Below are 18696 nucleotides of genomic sequence, written 5' to 3' on the forward strand. Positions count from 1 at the left end.
TATTTTTCAACTGGATTTTACAAAGGTGCATGACATGCAGGCGCTAAAAAGTTGTCAGGAGGGGGTTTCAAACCATGCCTATAGGGGAGTCTGCGACCTGAATGACTTAATGGTTATTTTCAATGCAATCGAGTTTTTTCTTTTTCTTTTAGGGTTTAACAAGGTTTCTCACCTGTTACCTGTGGCTTGACTTTAGATGTGGCCAGTTCGATTACCCTGCAGACTATAAGAGTGTCTTCAGAATATGGCCAATTTGACATGAATTTAAAAATGCCTAAGATAGGACCAAAAAAGTGTCTGGAGCTTCCCGTCAGGGTAAGAGTGACAACAGGTTTCCACATGTCAAAATGGGGGAAATCTTAGCAAATGGCTTCATGGTTATTCATGAGAATCGTGTTGTTGTATTGTTGAGTGTATCATGGGATCTCACCTGAAATCTGTGGCTTGACTACAAACCTGTAACCTATGCTACTGTGGCCTATAGAGCTAGAAGGCTGGATAACCAGGTGTGTAAAGGTGTGAAGTGGGACAGATGGCCTGCAGTCCAATCCCAAATGGACAACTAATCCCTATGTACTTGCGGAGATCTGAGAGGATGCGATTGGTATAAGAAACACGACTAAACTTCAACCTCCGGAGGGGTCAAAAAAATACATTTTCGTTGTCAGCAGGATTTGAAACTGCGCAGGAAGATCCTAATGGATTTCTAGTCCATCGCCTTAACCACTCGGCCACGATAACGTTGACAGAAGAAAACAAGCTTGTTAGGAGTGAATGGGCCAACAGGCATAGCCTACAGAAAGTGAAATTTAACAACTGAAAGATAATGCAGTAACTCATTATAATGCAATAACACAAAATGTTCCCCTCATTCATTTGTTATTAAGTCCAGCTGTTTTCTTATTTAACATTGATCTTTGCTCAGCTCCAGAAGGTCTGCATTTGAGAGTGTTTATTATGAATTGTTATTTCACTGTGTGAAGTTGTTATTTCATCATTCTTATTATTACTGCTGAGCAGCATGACTCCTGAGAGGCACTAAAAGACTGTCAGAAGTGGGATTTGAACCCACGCCTCCATGGGAGACTGCGACCTGAACGCAGCGCCTTAGACCGCTCGGCCATCCTGACTACAGCACAGTAACCGGGTACCGGGTTAAAGTGTATGCGGTAAAAGTAGAAATATGAACAACGCTCTAAAATCACCACAGAGACCAGAACAACTATGCACGATACTGACTTGCACTTTCAATAGTCATTTGTTTTTATAAATTAAAAAGTCCAGTCATTGATTTAACCTCAATATGGCCTTCAATGGGAAAGAGTAGTAAATCGTCATTGAATGAGCGCTAAACTGGCATCAGAATATGGCCATTCTGATATAAATGATAAAATTCCTCAGATAAGACTGAAAAAGTGTCTGGAAATATCAGCAACCATCAGGGTAAGAGTGACAACAGGTCCACATGGGGGAAATCCTTACAAATGGCTTAATGAGTCATTTCAACGCAATCGTGTTATTATTTATTTTTAGGGTTTAACAAGGCAGCTCACCTGTGACTTGACATTAGATGCGGCGACTTTGATTACCCTGCAGACGATATTTTTGTTCTTCCCGCCAATACAATCCACTGACAACGACCGACGAGTTCTGCGTTCCGAGATTATTTTTGTTATTTGCCTGTTTGGGGCCTGCCTGTGAAATTGCGCGATTCTTGCAATTCTCTTTCAGCCTCTCATCAACTAGCTGTTTTTGCAGAATATTAAAAATATGATAGTTATTCACTACTCATATTAACTAGGTGTCATTTACGTTACCTTAAGTCATTTATTTTTCAACTGGATTTTACAAAGGTGCATGACATGCAGGCGCTAAAAAGTTGTCAGGAGGGGGTTTCAAACCATGCCTATAGGGGAGTCTGCGACCTGAATGACTTAATGGTTATTTTCAATGCAATCAAGTTTTTTCTTTTTCTTTTAGGGTTTAACAAGGTTTCTCACCTGTTACCTGTGGCTTGACTTTAGATGTGGCCAGTTCGATTACCCTGCAGACTATAAGAGTGTCTTCAGAATATGGCCAATTTGACATGAATTTAAAAATGCCTCAGATAGGACCAAAAAAGTGTCTGGAGCTTCCCGTCAGGGTAAGAGTGACAACAGGTTTCCACATGTCAAAATGGGGGAAATCTTAGCAAATGGCTTAATGGTTATTCATGAGAATCGTGTTGTTGTATTGTTGAGTGTATCATGGGATCTCACCTGAAATCTGTGGCTTGACTACAAACCTGTAACCTATGCAACTGTGGCCTATAGAGCTAGAAGGCTGGATAACCAGGTGTGTAAAGGTGTGAAGTGGGATAGATGGCCTGCAGTCCTATCCCAAATGGACAACTAATCCCTATGTACTTGCGGAGATCTGAGAGGATGCGATTGGTATAAGAAACACGACTAAACTTCAACCTCCGGAGGGGTCAAAAAAATGCATTTTCGTTGTCGGCAGGATTTGAACCTGCGCAGGAAGATCCTAATGGATTTCTAGTCCATCGCCTTAACCACTCGGCCACGACAACTTTGACAGAAAAAAACAGGCTTGTTAGGAGTGAATGGGCCAACAGGCATAGCCTACAGCGAGTGAAATTTAACAACTGATTAACAACTGATTAACTCATTATAATGCAACATGGAACACAAAATGTTCCCCTCATTCATTTGTTATTAAGTCCAGCTGTTTTCTTATTTAACCTTGATCTTTGCTCAGCTCCAGAAGGTCTGCATTTGAGAGTGTTTATTATGAATTGTTATTTCACTGTGTGAAATTGTTATTTCATCATTCTTATTATTACTGCTGAGCAGCATGACTCCTGAGAGGCACTAGAAAACTGTCAGAAGTGGGATTTGAACCCTCGCCTCCATGGGAGACTGCAACCTGAACGCAGCGCCTTAGACCGCTCGGCCATCCTGACTACAGTACAGTAACTGGGTATCGGGTTAAAGTGTATGCGGTAAAAGTAGAAATATGAACAACGCTCTAAAATCACCACAGAGACCAGAACAACTATGCACGATACTGACTTGCACTTTCAATAGTCATTTGTTTTTATAAATTAAAAAGTCCAGTCATTGATTTAACCTCAATATGGCCTTCAATGGGAAAGAGTAGTAAATCGTCATTGAATGAGCGCTAAACTGGCATCAGAATATGGCCATTCTGATATAAATGATAAAATTCCTTAGATAAGACTGAAAAAGTGTCTGGAAATATCAGCAACCATCAGGGTAAGAGTGACAACAGGTCCACATGGGGGAAATCCTTACAAATGGCTTAATGGGTCATTTCAACGCAATCGTGTTATTATTTATTTTTAGGGTTTAACAAGGCAGCTCACCTGTGACTTGACATTAGATGCGGCGACTTCGATTATCCTGCAGACTATATTTTTGTTCTTCCCGCCAATACAATCCACTGACAACGACCGACGAGTTCTGCGTTCCGAGATTATTTTTGTTTTTTGCCTGTTTGGGGCCCACCTGTGAAATTGCGCGATTCTTGCAATTCTCTTTCAGCCTCTCATCAACTACCTGTTTTTGCAGAATATTAAAAATACGATAGTTATTCACTACTCATATTAACTAGGTGTCATTTACGTTACCTTAAGTCATTTATTTTTCAACTGGATTTTACAAAGGTGCATGACATGCCGGCGCTAAAAAGTTGTCAGGAGGGGGTTTCAAACCATGCCTATAGGGGAGTCTGCGACCTGAATGACTTAATGGTTATTTTCAATGCAATCAAGTTTTTTCTTTTTCTTTTAGGGTTTAACAAGGTTTCTCACCTGTTACCTGTGGCTTGACTTTAGATGTGGCCAGTTGGATTACCCTGCAGACTATAAGAGTGTCTTCAGAATATGGCCAATTTGACATGAATTTAAAAATGCCTCAGATAGGACCAAAAAAGTGTCTGGAGCTTCCCGTCAGGGTAAGAGTGACAACAGGTTTCCACATGTCAAAATGGGGGAAATCTTAGCAAATGGCTTCATGGTTATTCATGAGAATCGTGTTGTTGTATTGTTGAGTGTATCATGGGATCTCACCTGAAATCTGTGGCTTGACTACAAACCTGTAACCTATGCTACTGTGGCCTATAGAGCTAGAAGGCTGGATAACCAGGTGTGTAAAGGTGTGAAGTGGGATAGATGGCCTGCAGTCCTATCCCAAATGGACAACTAATCCCTATGTACTTGCGGAGATCTGAGAGGATGCGATTGGTATAAGAAACACGACTAAACTTCAACCTCCGGAGGGGTCAAAAAAATGAATTTTCATTGTCGGCAGGATTTGAACCTGCGCTGGAAGATCCTAATGGATTTCTAGTCCATCGCCTTAACCACTCGGCCACGACAACGTCGACAGAAGAAAACAGGCTTGTTAGGAGTGAATGGGCCAACAGGCATAGCCTACAGAAAGTGAAATTTAACAACTGAAAGATAATGCAGTAACTCATTATAATGCAATAACACAAAATGTTCCCCTCATTCATTTGTTATTAAGTCCAGCTGTTTTCTTATTTAACCTTGATCTTTGCTCAGCTGCAGAAGGTCTGCATTTGAGAGTGTTTATTATGAATTGTTATTTCACTGTGTGAAGTTGTTATTTCATCATTCTTATTATTACTGCTGAGCAGCATGACTCCTGAGAGGCACTAAAAAACTGTCAGAAGTGGGATTTGAATCCACGCCTCCATGGGAGACTGCGAACTGAACGCAACGCCTTAGACCGCTCGGCCATCCTGACTACAGCACAGTAACTGGGTATCGGGTTAAAGTGTATGCGGTAAAAGTAGAAATATGAACAACGCTCTAAAATCACCACAGAGACCAGAACAACTATGCACGATACTGACTTGCACTTTCAATAGTCATTTGTTTTTATAAATTAAAAAGTCCAGTCATTGATTTAACCTCAATATGGCCTTCAATGGGAAAGAGTAGTAAATCGTCATTGAATGAGCGCTAAACTGGCATCAGAATATGGCCATTCTGATATAAATGATAAAATTCCTCAGATAAGACTGAAAAAGTATCTGGAAATATCAGCAACCATCAGGGTAAGAGTGACAACAGGTCCACATGGGGGAAATCCTTACAAATGGCTTAATGAGTCATTTCAACGCAATCGTGTTATTATTTATTTTTAGGGTTTAACAAGGCAGCTCACCTGTGACTTGACATTAGATGCGGCGACTTTGATTACCCTGCAGACGATATTTTTGTTCTTCCCGCCAATACAATCCACTGACAACGACCGACGAGTTCTGCGTTCCGAGATTATTTTTGTTATTTGCTGTTTGGGGCCCACCTGTGAAATTGCGCGATTCTTGCAATTCTCTTTCAGCCTCTCATCAACTAGCTGTTTTTGCAGAATATTAAAAATACGATAGTTATTCACTACTCATATTAACTAGGTGTCATTTAAGTTACCTTAAGTCATTTATTTTTCAACTGGATTTTACAAAGGTGCATGACATGCAGGCGCTAAAAAATTGTCAGGAGGGGGTTTCAAACCATGCCTATAGGGGAGTCTGCGACCTGAATGACTTAATGGTTATTTTCAATGCAATCAAGTTTTTTCTTTTTCTTTTAGGGTTTAACAAGGTTTCTCACCTGTTACCTGTGGCTTGACTTTAGATGTGGCCAGTTCGATTACCCTGCAGCCTAAGAGTGTCTTCAGAATATGGCCAATTTGACATGAATTTAAAAATGCCTCAGATATGACCAAAAAAGTGTCTGGAGCTTCCCGTCAGGGTAAGAGTGACAACAGGTTTCCACATGTCAAAATGGGGGAAATCTTAGCAAATGGCTTCATGGTTATTCATGAGAATCGTGTTGTTGTATTGTTGAGTGTATCATGGGATCTCACCTGAAATCTGTGGCTTGACTACAAACCTGTAACCTATGCTACTGTGGCCTATAGAGCTAGAAGGCTGGATAACCAGGTGTGTAAAGGTGTGAAGTGGGATAGATGGCCTGCAGTCCTATCCCAAATGGACAACTAATCCCTATGTACTTGCGGAGATCTGAGAGGATGCGATTGGTATAAGAAACACGACTAAACTTCAACCTCCGGAGGGGTCAAAAAAATGCATTTTCATTGTCGGCAGGATTTGAACCTGCGCTGGAAGATCCTAATGGATTTCTAGTCCATCGCCTTAACCACTCGGCCACGACAACGTCGACAGAAGAAAACAGGCTTGTTAGGAGTGAATGGGCCAACAGGCATAGCCTACAGAAAGTGAAATTTAACAACTGAAAGATAATGCAGTAACTCATTATAATGCAATAACACAAAATGTTCCCCTCATTCATTTGTTATTAAGTCCAGCTGTTTTCTTATTTAACCTTGATCTTTGCTCAGCTGCAGAAGGTCTGCATTTGAGAGTGTTTATTATGAATTGTTATTTCACTGTGTGAAGTTGTTATTTCATCATTCTTATTATTACTGCTGAGCAGCATGACTCCTGAGAGGCACTAAAAAGCTGTCAGAAGTGGGATTTGAACCCACGCCTCCATGGGAGACTGCGACCTGAACGCAGCACCTTAGACCGCTCGGCCATCCTGACTACAGCACAGTAACTGGGTATCGGGTTAAAGTGTATGCGGTAAAAGTAGAAATATGAACAACGCTCTAAAATCACCACAGAGACCAGAACAACTATGCACGATACTGACTTGCACTTTCAATAGTCATTTGTTTTTATAAATTAAAAAGTCCAGTCATTGATTTAACCTCAATATGGCCTTCAATGGGAAAGAGTAGTAAATCGTCATTGAATGAGCGCTAAACTGGCATCAGAATATGGCCATTCTGATATAAATGATAAAATTCCTCAGATAAGACTGAAAAAGTATCTGGAAATATCAGCAACCATCAGGGTAAGAGTGACAACAGGTCCACATGGGGGAAATCCTTACAAATGGCTTAATGAGTCATTTCAACGCAATCGTGTTATTATTTATTTTTAGGGTTTAACAAGGCAGCTCACCTGTGACTTGACATTAGATGCGGCGACTTTGATTACCCTGCAGACGATATTTTTGTTCTTCCCGCCAATACAATCCACTGACAACGACCGACGAGTTCTGCGTTCCGAGATTATTTTTGTTATTTGCCTGTTTGGGGCCCACCTGTGAAATTGCGCGATTCTTGCAATTCTCTTTCAGCCTCTCATCAACTAGCTGTTTTTGCAGAATATTAAAAATACGATAGTTATTCACTACTCATATTAACTAGGTGTCATTTACGTTACCTTAAGTCATTTATTTTTCAACTGGATTTTACAAAGGTGCATGACATGCAGGCGCTAAAAAATTGTCAGGAGGGGGTTTCAAACCATGCCTATAGGGGAGTCTGCGACCTGAATGACTTAATGGTTATTTTCAATGCAATCAAGTTTTTTCTTTTTCTTTTAGGGTTTAACAAGGTTTCTCACCTGTTACCTGTGGCTTGACTTTAGATGTGGCCAGTTCGATTACCCTGCAGCCTAAGAGTGTCTTCAGAATATGGCCAATTTGACATGAATTTAAAAATGCCTCAGATAGGACCAAAAAAGTGTCTGGAGCTTCCCGTCAGGGTAAGAGTGACAACAGGTTTCCACATGTCAAAATGGGGGAAATCTTAGCAAATGGCTTCATGGTTATTCATGAGAATCGTGTTGTTGTATTGTTGAGTGTATCATGGGATCTCACCTGAAATCTGTGGCTTGACTACAAACCTGTAACCTATGCTACTGTGGCCTATAGAGCTAGAAGGCTGGATAACCAGGTGTGTAAAGGTGTGAAGTGGGATAGATGGCCTGCAGTCCTATCCCAAATGGACAACTAATCCCTATGTACTTGCGGAGATCTGAGAGGATGCGATTGGTATAAGAAACATGACTAAACTTCAACCTCCGGAGGGGTCAAAAAAATGCATTTTCATTGTCGGCAGGATTTGAACCTGCGCAGGAAGATCCTTATGGATTTCTAGTCCATCGCCTTAACCACTCGGCCACGACAACGTTGACAGAAGAAAACAAGCTTGTTAGGAGTGAATGGGCCAACAGGCATAGCCTACAGAAAGTGAAATTTAACAACTGAAAGATAATGCAGTAACTCATTATAATGCAATAACACAAAATGTTCCCCTCATTCATTTGTTATTAAGTACAGCTGTTTTCTTATTTAACCTTGATCTTTGCTCAGCTCCAGAAGGTCTGCATTTGAGAGTGTTTATTATGAATTGTTATTTCACTGTGTGAAGTTGTTATTTCATCATTCTTATTATTACTGCTGAGCAGCATGACTCCTGAGAGGCACTAAAAAACTGTCAGAAGTGGGATTTGAATCCACGCCTCCATGGGAGACTGCGAACTGAACGCAACGCCTTAGACCGCTCGGCCATCCTGACTACAGCACAGTAACTGGGTATCGGGTTAAAGTGTATGCGGTAAAAGTAGAAATATGAACAACGCTCTAAAATCACCACAGAGACCAGAACAACTATGCACGATACTGACTTGCACTTTCAATAGTCATTTGTTTTTATAAATTAAAAAGTCCAGTCATTGATTTAACCTCAATATGGCCTTCAATGGGAAAGAGTAGTAAATCGTCATTGAATGAGCGCTAAACTGGCATCAGAATATGGCCATTCTGATATAAATGATACAATTCCTCAGATAAGACTGAAAAAGTGTCTGGAAATATCAGCAACCATCAGGGTAAGAGTGACAACAGGTCCACATTGGGGAAATCCTTACAAATGGCTTAATGAGTCATTTCAACGCAATCGTGTTATTATTTATTTTTAGGGTTTAACAAGGCAGCTCACCTGTGACTTGACATTAGATGCGGCGACTTTGATTACCCTGCAGACGATATTTTTGTTCTTCCCGCCAATACAATCCACTGACAACGACCGACGAGTTCTGCGTTCCGAGATTATTTTTGTTATTTGCCTGTTTGGGGCCCGCCTGTGAAATTGCGCGATTCTTGCAATTCTCTTTCAGCCTCTCATCAACTAGCTGTTTTTGCAGAATATTAAAAATACGATAGTTATTCACTACTCATATTAACTAGGTGTCATTTACGTTACCTTAAGTCATTTATTTTTCAACTGGATTTTACAAAGGTGCATGACATGCAGGCGCTAAAAAATTGTCAGGAGGGGGTTTCAAACCATGCCTATAGGGGAGTCTGCGACCTGAATGACTTAATGGTTATTTTCAATGCAATCAAGTTTTTTCTTTTTCTTTTAGGGTTTAACAAGGTTTCTCACCTGTTACCTGTGGCTTGACTTTAGATGTGGCCAGTTCGATTACCCTGCAGCCTAAGAGTGTCTTCAGAATATGGCCAATTTGACATGAATTTAAAAATGCCTCAGATAGGACCAAAAAAGTGTCTGGAGCTTCCCGTCAGGGTAAGAGTGACAACAGGTTTCCACATGTCAAAATGGGGGAAATCTTAGCAAATGGCTTAATGGTTATTCATGAGAATCGTGTTGTTGTATTGTTGAGTGTATCATGGGATCTCACCTGAAATCTGTGGCTTGACTACAAACCTGTAACCTATGCTACTGTGGCCTATAGAGCTAGAAGGCTGGATAACCAGGTGTGTAAAGGTGTGAAGTGGGATAGATGGCCTGCAGTTCTATCCCAAATGGACAACTAATCCCTATGTACTTGCGGAGATCTGAGAGGATGCGATTGGTATAAGAAACACGACTAAACTTCAACCTCCGGAGGGGTCAAAAAAATGCATTTTCGTTGTCGGCAGGATTTGAACCTGCGCAGGAAGATCCTAATGGATTTCTAGTCCATCGCCTTAACCACTCGGCCACGACAACGTTGACAGAAGAAAACAAGCTTGTTAGGAGTGAATGGGCCAACAGGCATAGCCTACAGAAAGTGAAATTTAACAACTGAAAGATAATACAGTAACTCATTATAATGCAATAACATAAAATGTTCCCCTCATTCATTTGTTATTAAGTCCAGCTGTTTTCTTATTTAACCTTGATCTTTGCTCAGCTCCAGAAGGTCTGCATTTGAGAGTGTTTATTATGAATTGTTATTTCACTGTGTGAAGTTGTTATTTCATCATTCTTATTATTACTGCTGAGCAGCATGACTCCTGAGAGGCACTAAAAAACTGTCAGAAGTAGGATTTGAACCCACGCCTCCATGGGAGACTGCGACCTGAACGCAGCGCCTTAGACCGCTCGGCCATCCTGACTACAGCACAGTAACTGGGTATCGGGTTAAAGTGTATGCGGTAAAAGTAGAAATATGAACAACGCTCTAAAATCACCACAGAGACCAGAACAACTATGCACGATACTGACTTGCACTTTCAATAGTCATTTGTTTTTATAAATTAAAAAGTCCAGTCATTGATTTAACCTCAATATGGCCTTCAATGGGAAAGAGTAGTAAATCGCCATTGAATGAGCGCTAAACTGGCATCAGAATATGGCCATTCTGATATAAATGATAAAATTCCTCAGATAAGACTGAAAAAGTGTCTGGAAATATCAGCAACCATCAGGGTAAGAGTGACAACAGGTCCACATGGGGGAAATCCTTACAAATGGCTTAATGGGTCATTTCAACGCAATCGTGTTATTATTTATTTTTAGGGTTTAACAAGGCAGCTCACCTGTGACTTGACATTAGATGCGGCGACTTCGATTACCCTGCAGACGATATTTTTGTTCTTCCCGCCAATACAATCCACTGACAACGACCGACGAGTTCTGCGTTCCGAGATTATTTTTGTTATTTGCCTGTTTGGGGCCCGCCTGTGAAATTGCACGATTCTCGCAATTCTCTTTCAGCCTCTCATCAACTAGCTGTTTTTGCAGAATATTAAAAATACGATAGTTGTTCACTACTCATATTAACTAGGTGTCATTTACGTTACCTTAAGTCATTTATTTTTCAACTGGATTTTACAAAGGTGCATGACATGCAGGCGCTAAAAAGTTGTCAGGAGGGGGTTTCAAACCATGCCTATAGGGGAGTCTGCGACCTGAATGACTTAATGGTTATTTTCAATGCAATCAAGTTTTTTCTTTTTCTTTTAGGGTTTAACAAGGTTTCTCACCTGTTACCTGTGGCTTGACATTAGATGTGACCAGTTCAATTACCCTGCAGACTATAAGAGTGTCTTCAGAATATGGCCAATTTGACATGAATTTAAAAATGCCTCAGATAGGACCAAAAAAGTGTCTGGAGCTTCCCGTCAGGGTAAGAGTGACAACAGGTTTCCACATGTCAAAATGGGGGAAATCTTAGCAAATGGCTTAATGGTTATTCATGAGAATCGTGTTGTTGTATTGTTGAGTGTATCATGGGATCTCACCTGAAATATGTGGCTTGACTACAAACCTGTAACCTATGCTACTGTGGCCTATAGAGCTAGAAGGCTGGATAACCAGGTGTGTAAAGGTGTGAAGTGGGATAGATGGCCTGCGGTCCTATCCCAAATGGACAACTAATCCCTATGTACTTGCGGAGATCTGAGAGGATGCGATTGGTATAAGAAACACGACTAAACTTCAACCTCCGGAGGGGTCAAAAAAATGCATTTTCGTTGTCGGCAGGATTTGAACCTGCGCAGGAAGATCCTATTGGATTTCTAGTCCATTGCCTTAACCACTCGGCCACGACAACATTGACAGAAGAAAACATTCTTGTTTGAAGTGAATGGGCCAACAGGCATAGCCTACAGAAAGTGAAATTTAACAGCTGAAAGATAATACAGTAACTCATTATAATGCAATAACATAAAATGTTCCCCTCATTCATTTGTTATTAAGTCCAGCTGTTTTCTTATTTAACCTTGATCTTTGCTCAGCTCCAGAAGGTCTGCATTTGAGAGTGTTTATTATGAATTGTTATTTCACTGTGTGAAGTTGTTATTTCATCATTCTTATTATTACTGCTGAGCAGCATGACTCCTGAGAGGCACTAAAAAACTGTCAGAAGTGGGATTTGAACCCACGCCTCCATGGGAGACTGCGACCTGAACGCAGCGCCTTAGACAGCTCAGCCATCCTGACTACAGCACAGTAACTGGGTATCGGGTTAAAGTGTATGCGGTAAAAGTAGAAATATGAACAACGCTCTAAAATCACCACAGAGACCAGAACAACTATGCACGATACTGACTTGCACTTTCAATAGTCATTTGTTTTTATAAATTAAAAAGTCCAGTCATTGATTTAACCTCAATATGGCCTTCAATGGGAAAGAGTAGTAAATCGTCATTGAATGAGCGCTAAACTGGCATCAGAATATGGCCATTCTGATATAAATGATAAAATTCCTCAGATAAGACTGAAAAAGTGTCTGGAAATATCAGCAACCATCAGGGTAAGAGTGACAACAGGTCCACATGTTCCCCTCATTCAATCCTTACAAATGGCTTAATGAGTCATTTCAACGCAATCGTGTTATTATTTATTTTTAGGGTTTAACAAGGCAGCTCACCTGTGACTTGACATTAGATGCGGCGACTTTGATTACCCTGCAGACGATATTTTTGTTCTTCCCGCCAATACAATCCACTGACAACGACCGACGAGTTCTGCGTTCCGAGATTATTTTTGTTATTTGCCTGTTTGGGGCCCGCCTGTGAAATTGCGCGATTCTTGCAATTCTATTTCAGCCTCTCATCAACTAGCTGTTTTTGCAGAATATTAAAAATACGATAGTTATTCACTACTCATATTAACTAGGTGTCATTTACGTTACCTTAAGTCATTTATTTTTCAACTGGATTTTACAAAGGTGCATGACATGCAGGCGCTAAAAAATTGTCAGGAGGGGGTTTCAAACCATGCCTATAGGGGAGTCTGCGACCTGAATGACTTAATGGTTATTTTCAATGCAATCAAGTTATTTCTTTTTCTTTTAGGGTTTAACAAGGTTTCTCACCTGTTACCTGTGGCTTGACTTTAGATGTGGCCAGTTCGATTACCCTGCAGCCTAAGAGTGTCTTCAGAATATGGCCAATTTGACATGAATTTAAAAATGCCTCAGTTAGGACCAAAAAAGTGTCTGGAGCTTCCCGTCAGGGTAAGAGTGACAACAGGTTTCCACATGTCAAAATGGGGGAAATCTTAGCAAATGGCTTCATGGTTATTCATGAGAATCGTGTTGTTGTATTGTTGAGTGTATCATGGGATCTCACCTGAAATCTGTGGCTTGACTACAAACCTGTAACCTATGCTACTGTGGCCTATAGAGCTAGAAGGCTGGATAACCAGGTGTGTAAAGGTGTGAAGTGGGACAGATGGCCTGCAGTCCTATCCCAAATGGACAACTAATCCCTATGTACTTGCGGAGATCTGAGAGGATGCGATTGGTATAAGAAACACGACTAAACTTCAACCTCCGGAGGGGTCAAAAAAATGCATTTTCGTTGTCGGCAGGATTTGAACCTGCGCAGGAAGATCCTAATGGATTTCTAGTCCATCGCCTTAACCACTCGGCCACGCCAACGTTGACAGAAGAAAGCAAGCTTGTTAGGAGTGAATGGGCCAACAGGCATAGCCTACAGAAAGTGAAATTTAACAACTGAAAGATAATGCAGTAACTCATTATAATGCAATAACACAAAATGTTCCCCTCATTCATTTGTTATTAAGTCCAGCTGTTTTCTTATTTAACCTTGATCTTTGCTCAGCTCCAGAAGGTCTGCATTTGAGAGTGTTTATTATGAATTGTTATTTCACTGTGTGAAGTTGTTATTTCATCATTCTTATTATTACTGCTGAGCAGCATGACTCCTGAGAGGCACTAAAAAACTGTCAGAAGTGGGATTTGAACCCACGCCTCCATGGGAGACTGCGACCTGAACGCAGCGCCTTAGACCGCTCGGCCATCCTGACTACAGCACAGTAACTGGGTATCGGGTTAAAGTGTATGCGGTAAAAGTAGAAATATGAACAACGCTCTAAAATCACCACAGAGACCAGAACAACAATGCACGATACTGACTTGCACTTTCAATAGTCATTTGTTTTTATAAATTAAAAAGTCCAGTCATTGATTTAACCTCAATATGGCCTTCAATGGGAAAGAGTAGTAAATCGTCATTGAATGAGCGCTAAACTGGCATCAGAATATGGCCATTCTGATATAAATGATAAAATTCCTCAGATAAGACTGAAAAAGTGTCTGGAAATATCAGCAACCATCAGGGTAAGAGTGACAACAGGTCCACATGGGGGAAATCCTTACAAATGGCTTAATGAGTCATTTCAACGCAATCGTGTTATTATTTATTTTTAAGGTTTAACAAGGCAGCTCACCTGTGACTTGACATTAGATGCGGCGACTTTGATTACCCTGCAGACGATATTTTTGTTCTTCCCGCCAATACAATCCACTGACAACGACCGACGAGTTCTGCGTTCCGAGATTATTTTTGTTATTTGCCTGTTTGGGGCCCGCCTGTGAAATTGCGCGATTCTTGCAATTCTCTTTCAGCCTCTCATCAACTAGCTGTTTTTGCAGAATATTAAAAATACGATAGTTATTCACTATTCATATTAACTAGGTGTCATTTACGTTACCTTAAGTCATTTATTTTTCAACTGGATTTTACAAAGGTGCAGGCGCTAAAAAATTGTCAGGAGGGGGTTTCAAACCATGCCTATAGGGGAGTCTGCGACCTGAATGACTTAATGGTTATTTTCAATGCAATCAAGTTTTTTCTTTTTCTTTTAGGGTTTAACAAGGTTTCTCACCTGTTACCTGTGGCTTGACTTTAGATGTGGCCAGTTCGATTACCCTGCAGCCTAAGAGTGTCTTCAGAATATGGCCAATTTGACATGAATTTAAAAATGCCTCAGATAGGACCAAAAAAGTGTCTGGAGCTTCCCGTCAGGGTAAGAGTGACAACAGGTTTCCACATGTCAAAATGGGGGAAATCTTAGCAAATGGCTTCATGGTTATTCATGAGAATCGTGTTGTTGTATTGTTGAGTGTATCATGGGATCTCACCTGAAATCTGTGGCTTGACTACAAACCTGTAACCTATGCAACTGTGGCCTATAGAGCTAGAAGGCTGGATAACCAGGTGTGTAAAGGTGTGAAGTGGGACAGATGGCCTGCAGTCCTATCCCAAATGGACAACTAATCCCTATGTACTTGCGGAGATCTGAGAGGATGCGATTGGTATAAGAAACACGACTAAACTTCAACCTCCGGAGGGGTCAAAAAAATGCATTTTCGTTGTCGGCAGGATTTGAACCTGCGCAGGAAGATCCTAATGGATTTCTAGTCCATCGCCTTAACCACTCGGCCACGACAACGTTGACAGAAGAAAACAAGCTTGTTAGGAGTGAATGGGCCAACAGGCATAGCCTACAGAAAGTGAAATTTAACAACTGAAAGATAATGCAGTAACTCATTATAATGCAATAACACAAAATGTTCCCCTCATTCATTTGTTATTAAGTCCAGCTGTTTTCTTATTTAACCTTGATCTTTGCTCAGCTCCAGAAGGTCTGCATTTGAGAGTGTTTATTATGAATTGTTATTTCACTGTGTGAAGTTGTTATTTCATCATTCTTATTATTACTGCTGAGCAGCATGACTCCTGAGAGGCACTAAAAAACTGTCAGAAGTGGGATTTGAACCCACGCCTCCATGGGAGACTGCGAACTGAACGCAACGCCTTAGACCGCTCGGCCATCCAGACTACAGCACAGTAACTGGGTATCGGGTTAAAGTGTATGCGGTAAAAGCAGAAATATGAACAACGCTCTAAAATCACCACAGAGACCAGAACAACTATGCACGATACTGACTTGCACTTTCAATAGTCATTTGTTTTTATAAATTAAAGAGTCCAGTCATTGATTTAACCTCAATATGGCCTTCAATGGGAAAGAGTGGTAAATCGTCATTGAATGAGCGCTAAACTGGCATCAGAATATGGCCATTCTGATATAAATGATAAAATTCCTCAGATAAGACTGAAAAAGTGTCTGGAAATATCAGCAACCATCAGGGTAAGAGTGACAACAGGTCCACATGGGGGAAATCCTTACAAATGGCTTAATGAGTCATTTCAACGCAATCGTGTTATTATTTATTTTCAGGGTTTAACAAGGCAGCTCACCTGTGATTTGACATTAGATGCGGCGACTTTGATTACCCTGCAGACGATATTTTTGTTCTTCCCGCCAATACAATCCACTGACAACGACCGACGAGTTCTGCGTTCCTAGATTATTTTTGTTATTTGCCTGTTTGGGGCCCGCCTGTGAAATTGCGCGATTCTTGCAATTCTCTTTCAGCCTCTCATCAACTAGCTGTTTTTGCAGAATATTACAAATACGATAGTTATTCACTACTCATATTAACTAGGTGTCATTTACGTTACCTTAAGTCATTTATTTTTCAACTGGATTTTACAAAGGTGCATGACATGCAGGCGCTAAAAAGTTGTCAGGAGGGGGTTTCAAACCATGCCTATAGGGGAGTCTGCGACCTGAATGACTTAATGGTTATTTTCAATGCAATTGAGTTTTTTCTTTTTCTTTTAGGGTTTAACAAGGTTTCTCACCTGTTACCTGTGGCTTGACTTTAGATGTGGCCAGTTCGATTACCCTGCAGACTATAAGAGTGTCTTCAGAATATGGCCAATTTGACATGAATTTAAAAATGCCTCAGATAGGACCAAAAAAGTGTCTGGAGCTTCCCGTCAGGGTAAGAGTGACAACAGGTTTCCACATGTCAAAATGGGGGAAATCTTAGCAAATGGCTTAATGGTTATTCATGAGAATCGTGTTGTTGTATTGTTGAGTGTATCATGGGATCTCACCTGAATCTGTGGCTTGACTACAAACCTGTAACCTATGCTACTGTGGCCTATAGAGCTAGAAGGCTGGATAACCAGGTGTGTAAAGGTGTGAAGTGGGACAGATGGCCTGCAGTCCTATCCCAAATGGACAACTAATCCCTATGTACTTGCGGAGATCTGAGAGGATGCGATTGGTATAAGAAACACGACTAAACTTCAACCTCCGGAGGGGTCAAAAAAATGCATTTTCGTTGTCGGCAGGATTTGAACCTGCGCAGGAAGATCCTAATGGATTTCTAGTCCATCGCCTTAACCACTCGGCCACGACAATGTTGACAGAAGAAAACAAGCTTGTTAGGAGTGAATGGGCCAACAGGCATAGCCTACAGAAAGTGAAATTTAACAACTGAAAGATAATGCAGTAACTCATTATAATGCAATAACACCAAAATGTTCCCCTCATTCATTTGTTATTAAGTCCAGCTGTTTTCTTATTTAACCTTGATCTTTGCTCAGCTCCAGAAGGTCTGCATTTGAGAGTGTTTATTATGAATTGTTATTTCACTGTGTGAAGTTGTTATTTCATCATTCTTATTATTACTGCTGAGCAGCATGACTCCTGAGAGGCACTAAAAAACTGTCAGAAGTGGGATTTGAACCCACGCCTCCATGGGAGACTGCGACCTGAACGCAGCGCCTTAGACCGCTCGGCCATCCTGACTACAGCACAGTAACTGGGTATCGGGTTAAAGTGTATGCGGTAAAAGTAGAATATGAACAACGCTCTAAAATCACCACAGAGACCAGAACAACTATGCACGATACTGACTTGCACTTTCAATAGTCATTTGTTTTTATAAATTAAAAAGTCCAGTCATTGATTTAACCTCAATATGGCCTTCAATGGGAAAGAGTAGTAAATCGTCATTGAATGAGCGCTAAACTGGCATCAGAATATGGCCATTCTGATATAAATGATAAAATTCCTCAGATAAGACTGAAAAAGTGTCTGGAAATATCAGCAACCATCAGGGTAAGAGTGACAACAGGTCCACATGGGGGAAATCCTTACAAATGGCTTAATGAGTCATTTCAACGCAATCGTGTTATTATTTATTTTCAGGGTTTAACAAGGCAGCTCACCTGTGATTTGACATTAGATGCGGCGACTTTGATTACCCTGCAGACGATATTTTTGTTCTTCCGCCAATACAATCCACTGACAACGACCGACGAGTTCTGCGTTCCTAGATTATTTTGTTATTTGCCTGTTTGGGGCCCGCCTGTGAAATTGCGCGATTCTTGCAATTCTCTTTCAGCCTCTCATCAACTAGCTGTTTTTGCAGAATATTACAATTCGATAGTTATTCACTACTCATATTAACTAGGTGTCATTTACGTTACCTTAAGTCATTTATTTTTCAACTGGATTTTACAAAGGTGCATGACATGCAGGCGCTAAAAAGTTGTCAGGAGGGGGTTTCAAAACCATGCCTATAGGGGAGTCTGCGACCTGAATGACTTAATGGTTATTTTCAATGCAATCGAGTTTTTTCTTTTTCTTTTAGGGTTTAACAAGGTTTCTCACCTGTTACCTGTGGCTTGACTTTAGATGTGGCCAGTTCGATTACCCTGCAGACTATAAGAGTGTCTTCAGAATATGGCCAATTTGACATGAATTTAAAATGCCTCAGATAGGACCAAAAAAGTGTCTGGAGCTTCCCGTCAGGGTAAGAGTGACAACAGGTTTCCACATGTCAAAATGGGGGAAATCTTAGCAAATGCTTCATGGTTATTCATGAGAATCGTGTTGTTGTATTGTTGAGTGTATCATGGATCTCTCA

The 18696-nt window shown here is 40.8% G+C and overlaps 7 non-coding genes across 7 annotated transcripts; all 7 read right to left on the minus strand.

Moving 5' to 3' along the window:
* Positions 1-1047: 1047 nt before the first annotated feature.
* Positions 1048-1130, minus strand: trnal-cag. The gene has a single exon. It is a non-coding gene; the product is annotated as a tRNA-Leu (tRNA).
* A 1357-nt stretch (positions 1131-2487) lies between these two features.
* trnas-aga lies at positions 2488-2569 on the minus strand. Its single transcript has one exon. It is a non-coding gene; the product is annotated as a tRNA-Ser (tRNA).
* Positions 2570-7970: 5401 nt separating this feature from the next.
* On the minus strand, positions 7971-8052 carry trnas-aga. Its single transcript has one exon. It is a non-coding gene; the product is annotated as a tRNA-Ser (tRNA).
* A 1744-nt stretch (positions 8053-9796) lies between these two features.
* trnas-aga lies at positions 9797-9878 on the minus strand. The gene has a single exon. It is a non-coding gene; the product is annotated as a tRNA-Ser (tRNA).
* A 3967-nt stretch (positions 9879-13845) lies between these two features.
* On the minus strand, positions 13846-13928 carry trnal-cag. Its single transcript has one exon. It is a non-coding gene; the product is annotated as a tRNA-Leu (tRNA).
* Positions 13929-15274: 1346 nt separating this feature from the next.
* Positions 15275-15356, minus strand: trnas-aga. Its single transcript has one exon. It is a non-coding gene; the product is annotated as a tRNA-Ser (tRNA).
* Positions 15357-17490: 2134 nt separating this feature from the next.
* Positions 17491-17573, minus strand: trnal-cag. The gene has a single exon. It is a non-coding gene; the product is annotated as a tRNA-Leu (tRNA).
* Between the last annotated feature and the right edge of the window lie 1123 nt (positions 17574-18696).

This window comes from Oncorhynchus mykiss, unplaced genomic scaffold (genome assembly GCF_013265735.2).
Source record: "Oncorhynchus mykiss isolate Arlee unplaced genomic scaffold, USDA_OmykA_1.1 un_scaffold_626, whole genome shotgun sequence".
Lineage (NCBI taxonomy): Eukaryota > Metazoa > Chordata > Actinopteri > Salmoniformes > Salmonidae > Oncorhynchus > Oncorhynchus mykiss.